The following is a 13,017-nucleotide window of genomic DNA, read 5'->3' on the forward strand; positions in this document are numbered from 1 at the left end:
CGGGAGCTCCTCACTACCCCAGCCAGCCAGCCGCCTAGCGCCGTTTCAAAGCCAGCCGCGACCCCGTGCACAGCGGGATCTGTTTTGGGAACACAGCGGCTCCCCACCCATGCCAGGCACAGCAGCAAAAAAGGACCTGGGACCCCGTTTTGAGGCGGAAGATCTGCAGGCCAAATCCAAGATGGCGGCCGCGCTTCAGACACGAGATGCAGGGGGATTACAAGACAACAGGCAAGTGATCGCAAGTGATCGCTCTTGCTACTCTCCCTATGGGACATAATCCTAACCTCCAGCACACTAACAGCACTATAGGAGGCCCAGACACAGACATGCCCCAGAATGCAGGGGATCTCTTTCTCAAGTTATCTGACCTGTTGGAAAGGGACTTAGCTAACACAGCCCACAAAATAACAAATGACATTCGCTCTGATTTCCAGAACCTGGGCACCAGAATAGAAGCGATCGAACAAAAGCTTGACTATACAGTTGCAAGAACCAATCAAAACTCTGATCACATTCAGATTGTTCAGGAACAGTTGGATGCAGCCTTAAATAGGATCGATGATTTGGAAAACCGATCGAGAAGGGAGAACTTCAGGGTCAGAGGCATCCCAGAATCCTACACGGATGTCCCCACAGCAGTGCAAGATTTGATCAAATCCCTTATTCCTGATATCTTTACACACAAGCTGGAGTTAGACAGAGCCCACAGATCACTGGGACCCCCCAGGAAGGATGGGTCTCCCAGGGATATAGTGGGGAAACCGCACCACTACGGAGTGAAAGAGAACATCATGAAGCTCTCCCGCCAGCAACCACACATCTCCTTCCAAGGCCACGATGTTCAAATATTTGCAGACATTTCGCCTATGACGATACAAAAACGCAGAGCCCTCAAACCACTATTACTAATCCTGACACAAAAGGAAATTAGATACTGGTGGGCTTTCCCCTTTGCTTTGAAATTCACCTACAAAGGCAAGACCCACTCATTTACCAATCTGTCTGAAGGAGAACGGATCCTCCTTTCACTGAAGCTTATATCTCAGGACTCAGAGATGGACACATCAAATACACAATCCGGATCCTACAAGAGACCTACTCCGACCGATGCCCACCTGATTCAGACGTGTACCTCCAGGTTTTACCTAGACATATTCTTCAGGGTCTAACCCAAATCGCTAATAACCCTAAATGACCCTCTTAATGAGATGGGGACCCCTCCAACCCTCCCATAGGTTTAAGATGTACGAACTCTGAACCCTTCAAGGTTACCGGACTTCCACCTCCTTATGTACATCTCCTGACATCGACACTTCAGACCTGATGGGTCCCATCGAACCATAAGATTGCATCTATTTGCCATGCAAACTCTTCTGCTGGATCTTCGGGCCCTACGTAAGCGGGTCGAAAAATCGATGCTCCCCCCTTTCTTCAAAGGGTTCGTCCGGACCTCTCACGACCAACTCGACAACAAGCAACAAAGATCGAGCTCTTGGGCCTTCCCCCCTCTAGGACTTCTTCTGGTAGATTGGAAGACCAGGAACTGGACACGTTAGAACCCTGCGACAACGTTTTTCCCAAAGTTTATGGGGGGAAATGCAGAGGACTCTTTAGAGGTTTTCTACCTCGTACCTCGACCATCCGAAAGATAGGAATATCTCTCACCTAGAAGATTAAGATACAGCTCTCCTAATAATCCTACCCCTCTTCCCTCCCGCCCTTACCCCATTCCCCTTCTTTCATTTCCCCTCCCCACCTCAACCTCCACCCCTCTCTCTCCCATACCTTCCCAAGGCTTGATAGGCCTACTGTAAGATTGATTTTGCCGGCTGGCTTTGATTCACACAGTTCAAAATGTTATAGCGTTTAATTGGTTTCCTTCATGAGGTTATGTAAAGTTCTTTATACAGGTTAACCAATTGGGTAGGCACTGACTGAGGTAGCAGTCATGCGCCTCCATCCATCTCACGATAATGGGATCCCCATGGTCGAGAGATGGACCGCTAGCCCCTTTGGAGGGCTACTATTGTCTATTATTGTGCGTCATTGGGAGGATCTTTTCACCCTCCCAGTGCCGCAGGTCCTTTTTGGGACACTTTACACGACAATACTCGCATTTTCTTTTTCTCTGTTTCTCTTTTCTTTTGGTCTTCTTCTATAACCCTGTCTTCTTTTGTGCCAGTCCACAGGATATACAGATATGCCTCTCTCCTCCAGGCTCCAGGTCTTGCTTCACGATTCGAATAACAACTCTCCACCACACTTTAGAGGAGGTAAGAAATACTGACTCTCATAAGCTCTCCCCACGCAACCAATATATCAAGTAACACCGTGCCCCTAACGTCCTTTAAATTAGCATCTCACAATGCCCAAGGGTTAAATTCAGCGGCGTAAATTATTTCAGTCTTATCATGCGCAAAAAATGGCGGTAGTCTTGATCCAGGAAACACATTTCTCTTCAAGATATAACCCGACATTTTTACATGCTCAATTTCCCACATTCTTCCTAGCAAACGCGGACGATAAGACCAGAGGTGTGGCAATAATATTTGCGAAAAATTGTAAATTCAAGCCCAATCTGGTGCACAGAGACCCAGAGGGCAGATTTATTTTGGTAAAAGGTACAATAGATGAAAGCCTATATTCGTTCATTTCTTATTACTCACCCAACAAGGGTCAGACAAAATTCTTCCAAGCTATGTTTCAAACTTTAAGCCCACTATTGGAAGGAACGGTAATATTCGGAGGTGACTCTAATGTCGCCTTCGACCCAGGTCTAGATGAATCCAAACCTCTAAAAGCACAATCAATCCGCCCCACAAAAACAAGTTCCAAGATCGTGAAACTTATTTATCAACAAGGCTTAGCCGATATCTGGAGAGAACATAATCCCACAAAGAGGGATTATACACATTATTCAAACCCTCACAAAACGTACTCCAGGATCAACCACATACTCCTGTCAGTGATACATATCCCCTATGTAGTTAAGGCCTATATTAAAGACACAGCCCTATCAGATCATGCCATGGTGGTCGTCACCCTACGGGGCGGTTCCCACAAACCACCCACTACCCAGTGGAGACTCAACGACACTATCCTTAATGACCCTATTTCAGTAATAGAGATTGAGAGGGAATTAAAAGATTACTTTTTGCGGAACGATGTGGAGGGAATATCAGCAGAGACCCTTTGGGCCGCTCATAAAGCTACCATACGGGGAAAGCTCATTCAAATGTCATCTCAAAGAAAGAAAGCACAGATAGCGGAGATAGAGAAACTAGAGAGGGACTTCAAGGCCCTGTGTAAACTACACAAAAGGGATCCTTCTAAGGTCCAAATAGCTCAACTAGACACAGCCAGAATAGCTTTAAACCTAGCTCAAACAGTAAGGGCAGAAAGACACTTGAAATGGAATAGTGCGAAATTCTACTTTCAGAGAGACAAGATGAGTACTCTATTAGCAAGAAAGCTCTCTCCCAAATTCACTAACTTCACAATCCCAAAACTTAGACTACAGGATGGATCCTCAACCCTTAATCCCCCAAAAATTCTGCAAGCATTTCAGTCTTTTTACTCTAAACTATATCAGAAAAATGACTCCATGTCAGACTCTTCCTTGAAATCATTCTTAGATGATCTAGACATACCCACTCTACGTAAAGATCATGTGGATCTCATGGAAGCACCCTTTTCTATAGAAGAAACAATAGAGGTAATTAAAAATTTAAAAGGGGGTTCAGCGCCCGGCCCCGATGTATTCTCCAATCAATATTACAAAACTTTTACGAAAACCTTAGCACCCCATATTACAAAATTCTTCAATTCCAAAAGGGCAGGGGCACCCCTAGAGTCACAACTAAATATGGCGTTTATCTCTGTCATACCCAAACCCGTCAAGGATCCATCTTTAGTGGAGAACTACAGACCAATTTCGCTGATTAACAACGACTTGAAAATACTTACTAAAATCCTAGCTAACGGAATCAACTCCTTCATCAACCAATATATAAACAAAGACCAAGTGGGCTTTATACCGGGAAGACAGGGCCTGGATCAAGTTAGAAGGGCGGTCGATATTGTCTCATTATTACAAACGGGTTGGGATGGAGGCCCAAAGCAGGAGGGTTGATTGCTGTCGTTGGACCTTCAAAAGGCCTTCGACTCCTTGTCTTGGTCATTCCTATTCACAGTACTGGGACGCTGGGGATTCGTGGAAAAGTTCATAAGTATCCTGAAAGCTTTATACTCCACCCCTAGTGCCAAGGTCAAACTTCACGGATTCTATTCGGATCCCATTCAAATAACCAGGGGTACCAGACAGGGGTGCCCCCTATCTCCTGTGATTTTTGCTTTAGCTATAGAGGTTCTGGCAATTGCAATCAGATCTAACCAAAATATTAAGGGTGTAAAATGTGGAGCGCACACCCATAAATGCGCCCTTTTTGCGGACGACATCCTCCTTTTTGTCACATCCCCAACTACCTCTCTTCCCAATATTTGCAATCTCTTAAAAATATTTGGATCCTTGTCGGGTTTAAGGGTTAACATGGGCAAATCCCAGGCATTAAATATTTCCCTACAAGAGGCAGAAGTAGATAGGCTCAAGCCTTCATTCAAATTTAAATGGAGCGACTCCTCGATTCGATACCTAGGGATAAACCTTACCCCCAAGTTTGAGCGACTTTTTCAAGCTAATTTCCCTCCCATGTTCCGCACATTAGAATCTGACATGCTAGCCTGGTCCAAGTACAATATATCCTGGCTAGGTAGAATACATTCTATCAAAATGACGTTACTGCTCAAGCTCCTCTATTTGTTTAGGTCACTCCCGATAGACATTAGAAAACATCATCTCAAATCCCTCCAAGGGAAAATCATAAAATACATTTGGGGTAAAAAAGGATATAGGCTAGCTCGCAATATTCTTTTTAGTCCCAAAACCAGGGGGGGTCTAGGTCTCCCACATCTTTATAGCTACTACCAAGCTGCAAGACTGGCCCAACTCTCCATGGTATACTTCAGAGTCAAGAAACCTGATTGGATAAATATAGAGAGACAAGCTGTCCCGACACACACCATAGACTACCTCCTCGGGTGCCCCATGAAATCAAGGCCTTCCATACTAGCTCCTGCATTGTCCCAATCCTTTAAATTATGGGATACCGTGAAATGCTTACCAGCACTGACCTCACCCACCCACCCTCTTGACCACATTTTTCATAACCCCCGATTTGCACCGGGCATGGAAAACAAGTCCTTTAAATGGTGGCTCGACAAGGGGATGTACCGTATTGGCCACTTTCTTTCTCCCTCGGGTCCGATTACGCTGAAGCAATGTATAGATAAACTTGAACTTCCAGGTTCAGAGAGATTTAGATTTGTCCAGATCTCCCACTTTCTCTCCTCACTAACGAAGGGACAGGCGCTCCCTTTGGAATTTACACATTATGAGCGGTGGTGCGGCCAAGCTTTAGACATAAAGGGGGGCATATCTCTCATTTACGCGGCGCTTATGGAACCCACCACAAAATTTGCGTACATGGAAGCGTGGGAGAGGGATCTACAGGAGACCTGGAGCCTGGAGGAATGGCATCGGAGAGGAACCATAGCCTATAAAGGTATCTTAAATATTTCATTAATAGAAGCTAATCTAAAAGTGTTGATGAGATGGTATCTAGTACCCACCAGACTAGCGACTATGTTTTCCTCTGCCTCCCCGTTATGCTTCAGAGGCTGTCAAGCTCAGGGCTCCATGATTCATATCTGGTGGGATTGTCCGAGATTAAGAGGTTTTTGGAACAAAATATTCGCTATGATTTGAAAAGTCTCGGGTCTCCCTATTACTAAATCTTCCCAAGTGGCATTACTTAATGCACCAATTCCTAAGACAATGAAACACTCCCAAAAGTTGATTTCCTTCATGTTGTTAGGAGCTAAAACCACCATAGCTAAGGCCTGGAAGCAACCCACAGTGTCTTTCCAGGCAGCCAAACGAAAGATTTTGTGGATTATGTCCCAAGAAAAAACGGTCAGCTCTATGACGGACACCACTAAATAATTTGAGGCAACATGGGAGCCCTGGGCTAGGCATATAGGCATTTCCCTTATCCCTGGTAGGGATGAGCCGAACACCCCCCTGTTCGGTTCGCACCAGAACATGCGAACAGGAAAAAAGTTTGTTCGAACATGCGAACACCGTTAAAGTCTATGGGACACGAACATGAATAATCAAAAGTGCTAATTTTAAAGGCTTATATGCAAGTTATTGTCATAAAAAGTGTTTGGGGACCTGGGTCCTGCCCCAGGGGACATGGATCAATGCAAAAAAAAGTTTTAAAAACGGCCGTTTTTTCAGGAGCAGTGATTTTAATAATGCTTAAAGTCAAACAATAAAAGTGTAATATCCCTTTAAATTTCGTACCTGGGGGGTGTCTATAGTATGCCTGTAAAGGGGCGCATGTTTCCTGTGTTTAGAACAGTCTGACAGCAAAATGACATTTTGAAGGAAAAAACTCATTTAAAACTACCCGCGGCTATTGCATTGCCGACAATACACATAGAAGTTCATTGATAAAAACGGCATGGGAATTCCCCAAAGGGGAACCCCGAACCAAAATTAAAAAAGAAATATGACGTGGGAGTCCTCCTAAATTCCATACCAAGCCCTTCAGGTCTGGTATGGATATTAAGGGGACCCTTCAGGTCTGGTATGGATTTTAAGGGGAACCCCGCGCCAAAAAAAAAAACGGCGTGGGGTCCCCCCAAAAATCCATACCAGACCCTTATCCGAGCACGCAACCTGGCAGGCCGCAGGAAAAGAGGGGGGGACGAGAGTGCGGCCCCCCCTCCCTCCTGAACCGTACCAGGCCACATGCCCTCAACATTGGGAGGGTGCTTTGGGGTAGCCCCCCAAAACACCTTGTCCCCATGTTGATGAGGACAAGGGCCTCATCCCCACAACCCTGGCCGGTGGTTGTGGGGGTCTGCGGGCGGGGGGCTTATCGGAATCTGGAAGCCCCCTTTAACAAGGTGACCCCCAGATCCCGGCCCCCCCCTGTGTGAAATGGTAAGGGGGTACATAAGTACCCCTACCATTTCACGAAAAAAGTGTCAAAAATTTTAAAAATGACAAGAGACAGTTTTTGACAATTCCTTTATTTAAATGCTTCTTCTTTCTTCTATCTTCCTTCATCTTCTGGTTCTTCTGGTTCTTCTGGCTCTTCTGGTTCTTCCTCCGGCGTTCTCGTCCAGCATCTCCTCCGCGGCGTCTTCTATCTTCTTCTCCTCGGGCCGCTCCGCACCCATGGCATAGGGGGGAGGCTCCCGCTCTTCTCTTCTTCTTTTCTTCTCTTCTGTTCTTCTTCATTTTCTTCTCCGGGCCGCTCCGCAATCCATGCTGGCATGGAGGGAGGCTCCCGCTGTGTGACGGCGCTCCTCGTCTGACAGTTCTTAAATAACCGGGTGGGCGGGGCCACCCGGTGAACCCCGCCCCCCTCTGACGCACGGTGACTTGACGGGACTTCCCTGTGACGTCACGGGGAATGCCACAGGGAAGTCCCGTCAAGTCACCGTGCGTCAGAGGGGGGCGGGGTCACCGGGTGGCCCCGCCCCCCGTTATTTAAGAACTGTCAGACGAGGAGCGCCGTCACACAGCGGGAGCCTCCCTCCATGCCAGCATGGATTGCGGAGCGGCCCGGAGAAGAAAATGAAGAAGAACAGAAGAGAAGAAAAGAAGAAGAGAAGAGCGGGAGCCTCCCCCCTATGCCATGGGTGCGGAGCGGCCCGAGGAGAAGAAGATAGAAGACGCCGCGGAGGAGATGCTGGACGAGAACGCCGGAGGAAGAACCAGAAGAGCCAGAAGAACCAGAAGAACCAGAAGATGAAGGAAGATAGAAGAAAGAAGAAGCATTTAAATAAAGGAATTGTCAAAAACTGTCTCTTGTCATTTTTAACATTTTTGACACTTTTTTCGTGAAATGGTAGGGGTACTTATGTACCCCCTTACCATTTCACACAGGGGGGGGGCCGGGATCTGGGGGTCACCTTGTTAAAGGGGGCTTCCAGATTCCGATAAGCCCCCCGCCCGCAGACCCCCACAACCACCGGCCAGGGTTGTGGGGATGAGGCCCTTGTCCTCATCAACATGGGGACAAGGTGTTTTGGGGGGCTACCCCAAAGCACCCTCCCAATGTTGAGGGCATGTGGCCTGGTACGGTTCAGGAGGGAGGGGGGGCCGCACTCTCGTCCCCCCCCTCTTTTCCTGCGGCCTGCCAGGTTGCTTGCTCGGATAAGGGTCTGGTATGGATTTTTGGGGGGACCCCACGCCGTTTTTTTTTTTTTTTTTTGGCGCGGGGTTCCCCTTAAAATCCATACCAGACCTGAAGGGTCTGGTATGGAATTTAGGGGGAACCCCACGTCATTTTTTTTTTTTAATTTTGGCCGGGGTTCCCCTTAATATCCATACCAGACCTGAAGGGCCTGGTATGGAATTTAGGAGGACTCCCACGTCATTTTTTTTTTTAAATTTTGGTTCGGGGTTCCCCTTTGGGGAATTCCCATGCCGTTTTTATCAATGAACTTCTATGTGTATTGTCGGCAATGCAATAGCCGCGGGTAGTTTTAAATGAGTTTTTTCCTTCAAAATGTAATTTTGCTGTCAGACTGTTCTAAACACAGGAAACATGCGCCCCTTTACAGACACACTATAGACACCCCCCAGGTACGAAATTTAAAGGGATATTACACTTTTATTGATTGACTTTAAGCATTATTAAAATCACTGCTCCTGAAAAAACGGCCGTTTTTAAAACTTTTTTTTGCATTGATCCATGTCCCCTGGGGCAGGACCCAGGTCCCCAAACACTTTTTATGACAATAACTTGCATATTAGCCTTTAAAATTAGCACTTTTGATTTCTCCCATAGACTTTTAAAGGGTGTTCCGCGGCATTCGAATTTGCCGCGAACACCCCAAATTGTTCGCTGTTCGGTGAACTTGCGAACAGCCAATGTTCGAGTCGAACATGAGTTCGACTCGAACTCGAAGCTCATCCCTAATCCCTGGTATTCAAACGAAATAGTCAAGCGGAATTCAAAATCCAAAAAAAAAAAAAAAGGAAAACACCCTGGACCGGGCACAACTATATCCAACCATCCTAGCGTTCTATTTCTCTATTCTTTTCTTCTTCTCTGTCCTTTCTTTCTGTCATTAAAATGATTTGATATCACAATAGCAGTGTTTCAGTAATATTTAACTCACTAGTTTGCAATATAGAAGGATTTCTAAAGTGGCCATCAGACTTTGAATAGTGAGTTTGAGTCAGGGACTCAAAACGGAATATTGCCAGATAGATGGGAGCTGCTGGAGGGGTCTGTTAGCTTTTCTAGTGGTCCCAATTTTTACCTCAGGGAATGTGGCAGGTCCCTGGGAGCGGGGCCAGTAGGGGTCCCGGGATATCCCTAACACTCTCCCTGGAGATGGGGGGGCTCCTGACACAGTGTGATCCCGTTAGGGGTGTTGGGAATGTCAACCCACACAGGGAACATAAGACTCAGCCTTCCCTACTGTTACAATAGCAAATATAAGTTGTTTTGAATGTCTGTTTAATATCTTTGTACTTTTCTAATATCAATCCCTTATTTGCACGGGATTTGTCAGTATACCTTTGGATTTAATTTCAATGTACTGCACTGCTCTTTAATAAAGCTTTATTTTCAAAACCAAAAAAAAAAGAAACTAAACAACTTGATCTGGGAAGGAAAAAAACCCAGGGTTGCATTTTTGATTATGACCTTGGTGAGATCGAAAGGAGGTATGAATCTCCCTGATGTTCGTCTCTACTATTATGCATCATTAATAGATCAGATGAAACATTGATTTGTATACTCTAATGATAAACTATGGTTGAATATTGAGCGTGAAATAGTTAAAGGTAACAATCTCCTTTCTTGAGCCTTTGCTTATTACCTATTCCCAAAAGTGAATATACCTAACTACTAATGTACCATTACCAATAAGAACTATTAACTACTGCAAAGCACGGATTACCCATGTACCATTACCAATAATAACTATTAACTACTGCAAAGCACGGCTTAATGTAACACCCTGGATTAAGCAAGGCATACATTTTTTTCTTGACCTGCCAGATACTCAAAAGACCCACTTCTCGAATAAGCTTAATTCCAAACCACACCTCAAGAATTTTAATCCCAAAAGGAATATGGAGATTCCTGGGGTGATCTGTGATTTCTTCACCTCTAGCAAAGTCAAAAATAAAAGAGGCATAGCTCTATTTTATAAACGCATCTCCTCCTTTCCCCCAAAAACCAAAATGTCTAATATGATTAAATGGGAGAATGATCTTTCTCAATCTCTCTCATGGGAAACATGGCATAAAGCCATAAGGATTAATAGCTCAGCGTCTTCATGCATGGAATATTGGGAAAACTCCCAAAAAATATTACATCATTGGTATCTGACCCCATACAGACTTTCTAAAGAGTTCCCACCTTCATGCTCCTTATGTTGGAGATGTAACACCCAAATAGGTAACTTATTACATACACTTTGGGGATGTAAAGCTTTGTCCAGCTGTTGGAAGTCAATTTCCTCCTTTATTGCATCTCTTACAGGAAATCTAATAGCACTCATACCAGCAATGGCCTTACTAGGTCTAAACTTAGATCTATACCTACGCAATTATAGGGCTATAATAGCCAATATATTATTAGCCTTGAGACTCATCATAACTAAATTATGGAAATCCACTTTAGCTCCTAATCTATCTGATGTCATTTTAAGACTCAATTCCATAGCCCACTTTGAATTAATGTTAGCACACAAAAATGGAGCCATAGCTAAATTCACAAAAGTTTGGCTTCCATGGACATTACATCCTAGAGCTTGAAATTTCTTGAAAGACACCAAGAATTACTAAACTTGTGTTTCTAGTAGATCTCAAGACAAAACTATAAGAACTCATACAGTAACTTCCTCTCCCTTTCTTTCCTTTCCTCCTTTCTTAAAGTTTAGCAACCTACCCTTGTTTACAGAGTGTTACCCTTTGGGGTAAACAAGGTTTATTATTAAAGAATAATACACTGTTGGCTGCATTTAGTCAAGAACAAATAAAAAAAAATACTCGTAATGTATTTTGTTCACTTACAGAAGTCTTATATCTGTTTATGGTGACATTATCAAACCAAAATGTTAATGTACTATTTTTCTTAAATATCTAAAAAATCCAATAAAAATCTTTGAATTAAAAAAAAAATCTCTACATTGGCATGATGCTAAAAATGTGTGGATAGGTCATAGTGAAAACTGCCTCAAACTATTCACGAAACCAAGTTAGCATTCATTCTAGGTGACCAGTTACTCTTTGCACCCTTGTAACTACAATGAAAAAAATCTGACATCTTTAATACTTTTTTCCTCAATAATTTATATTAGTTTTAACCCAAATATGAACTTTACCAACAAGCCAGCCATGGGACATTTGCCCAGTAAAGGACATATGAGTCATGACTAGGGATGAGCTTCAGGTTCAGGTTGACCATGAGTTCCCAACATTGTGAGCAAGCCAATGCAGAAACTAGATGAGGTCAATGTCCATACTGTATATGGAATGTAAAGAGCAGCACAAGGGAAATGTCATTTGCAACAGAAATCAGGCGGAGAGGATCGCCGGTGCAGGTCATTGTCTATGTGTAGGCTGGTTGTTGAGGTGTCATTCATCGTGGTTGATGATCTATATTGTTAGATGAATCAATTTACATTGGATTTATATGATGGGACAAAAGATGTGAAAAGTGGGAAAAGTGTGGTGTGCATTTGTATTCAACCCCCCTGAGTCAATACTTTGTAGAACCAACTTTTGCTGTAATTACAGCTGCAAGTCTTTTTGGGATGTCTCTACCAGCATTGCACATCTAGAGAGTGACATGTTTGCCCATTCTTCTTTGCAAAATAGCTCAAGGTCTGTCAGATTGGATGGAGAGCATCTGTGAACAACAATTTTCAAATAAAGGTAATAATAACTGTAAGCGCAACTACAATAATGCATACAATACTTGGTATGTATGGGCTAGCTAGGCATTTAGTCCATAGCTATAGTACTAGCAGTCCGGGTGTTAAGTTGGTATCTGACAGTTCAGAGTATATAAAAAACTGGTATGGTGGTTGATCTGAAAGGCGGCTGCTGTCCTCAGAGAGCTGGCTCTGTGGTAGGCAAGAAGGGGTAAAGAAGGGAAGCGCCACCTAAGTGCAGTATTAGTATGTACTTTTAATGACACATCGTATGATAAACACTTACAGGAAAGACATAGATAAAAAAATTCATCTGTAGGTGGGCGGTCCGTGATGGATTCCCTGAGTCCCAATCCCAATAGGCCTATTGAAGGAGCAGCTGCTCCGAGTACGTAGCCTATCCACTGCCAGAAGTCTCCCTCGGTGGAAGCCCCCCTGAAGTGTACCCAGAAGCTGTTGGATGACCCGTGACATCACGCACATCCTCCGTGCGCTCCATGTCGGCCCCAGCTTCTCCCTGATGGCCACAGGAAGAATCCCTGGCTGAAAACCATCCATCCGCAGCTCTACACCTCTGTAACACCATCTGGATTGGGACTTGAGGAATTCATCATGGACCGTCCACCCACAGATGAGCTTTTTTATCTATGTCTTTCCTGTAAGTGTTTATCATATGATGTGTCATTAGAAGTACATACTAATACTGCACTCAGGTGGCGCTTCCCTTCTTTACCCCCTTCTTGCCAACAACAATTTTTAAGTCAAGTTGCCACAGATTCTTAATTGGATTTAGGTCTGGACTTTGATTGGGACATTCTAACACATAAATATGCTTTGATCTAAACCATTCCATTGTAGCTCTGACTGTATGTTTATTGTCATTGCCCTGCTGGAAGGTGACACTGAACTTTCCTTGGTTCGCTCATAGCTAGTCTTGATATGAGCCTGGTAAACATGAAGACACATTCCTACTTCTCTGTC

The sequence above is a fragment of the Aquarana catesbeiana genome, linkage group LG04 (assembly GCF_042186555.1).
Source record: "Aquarana catesbeiana isolate 2022-GZ linkage group LG04, ASM4218655v1, whole genome shotgun sequence".
NCBI lineage: Eukaryota > Metazoa > Chordata > Amphibia > Anura > Ranidae > Aquarana > Aquarana catesbeiana.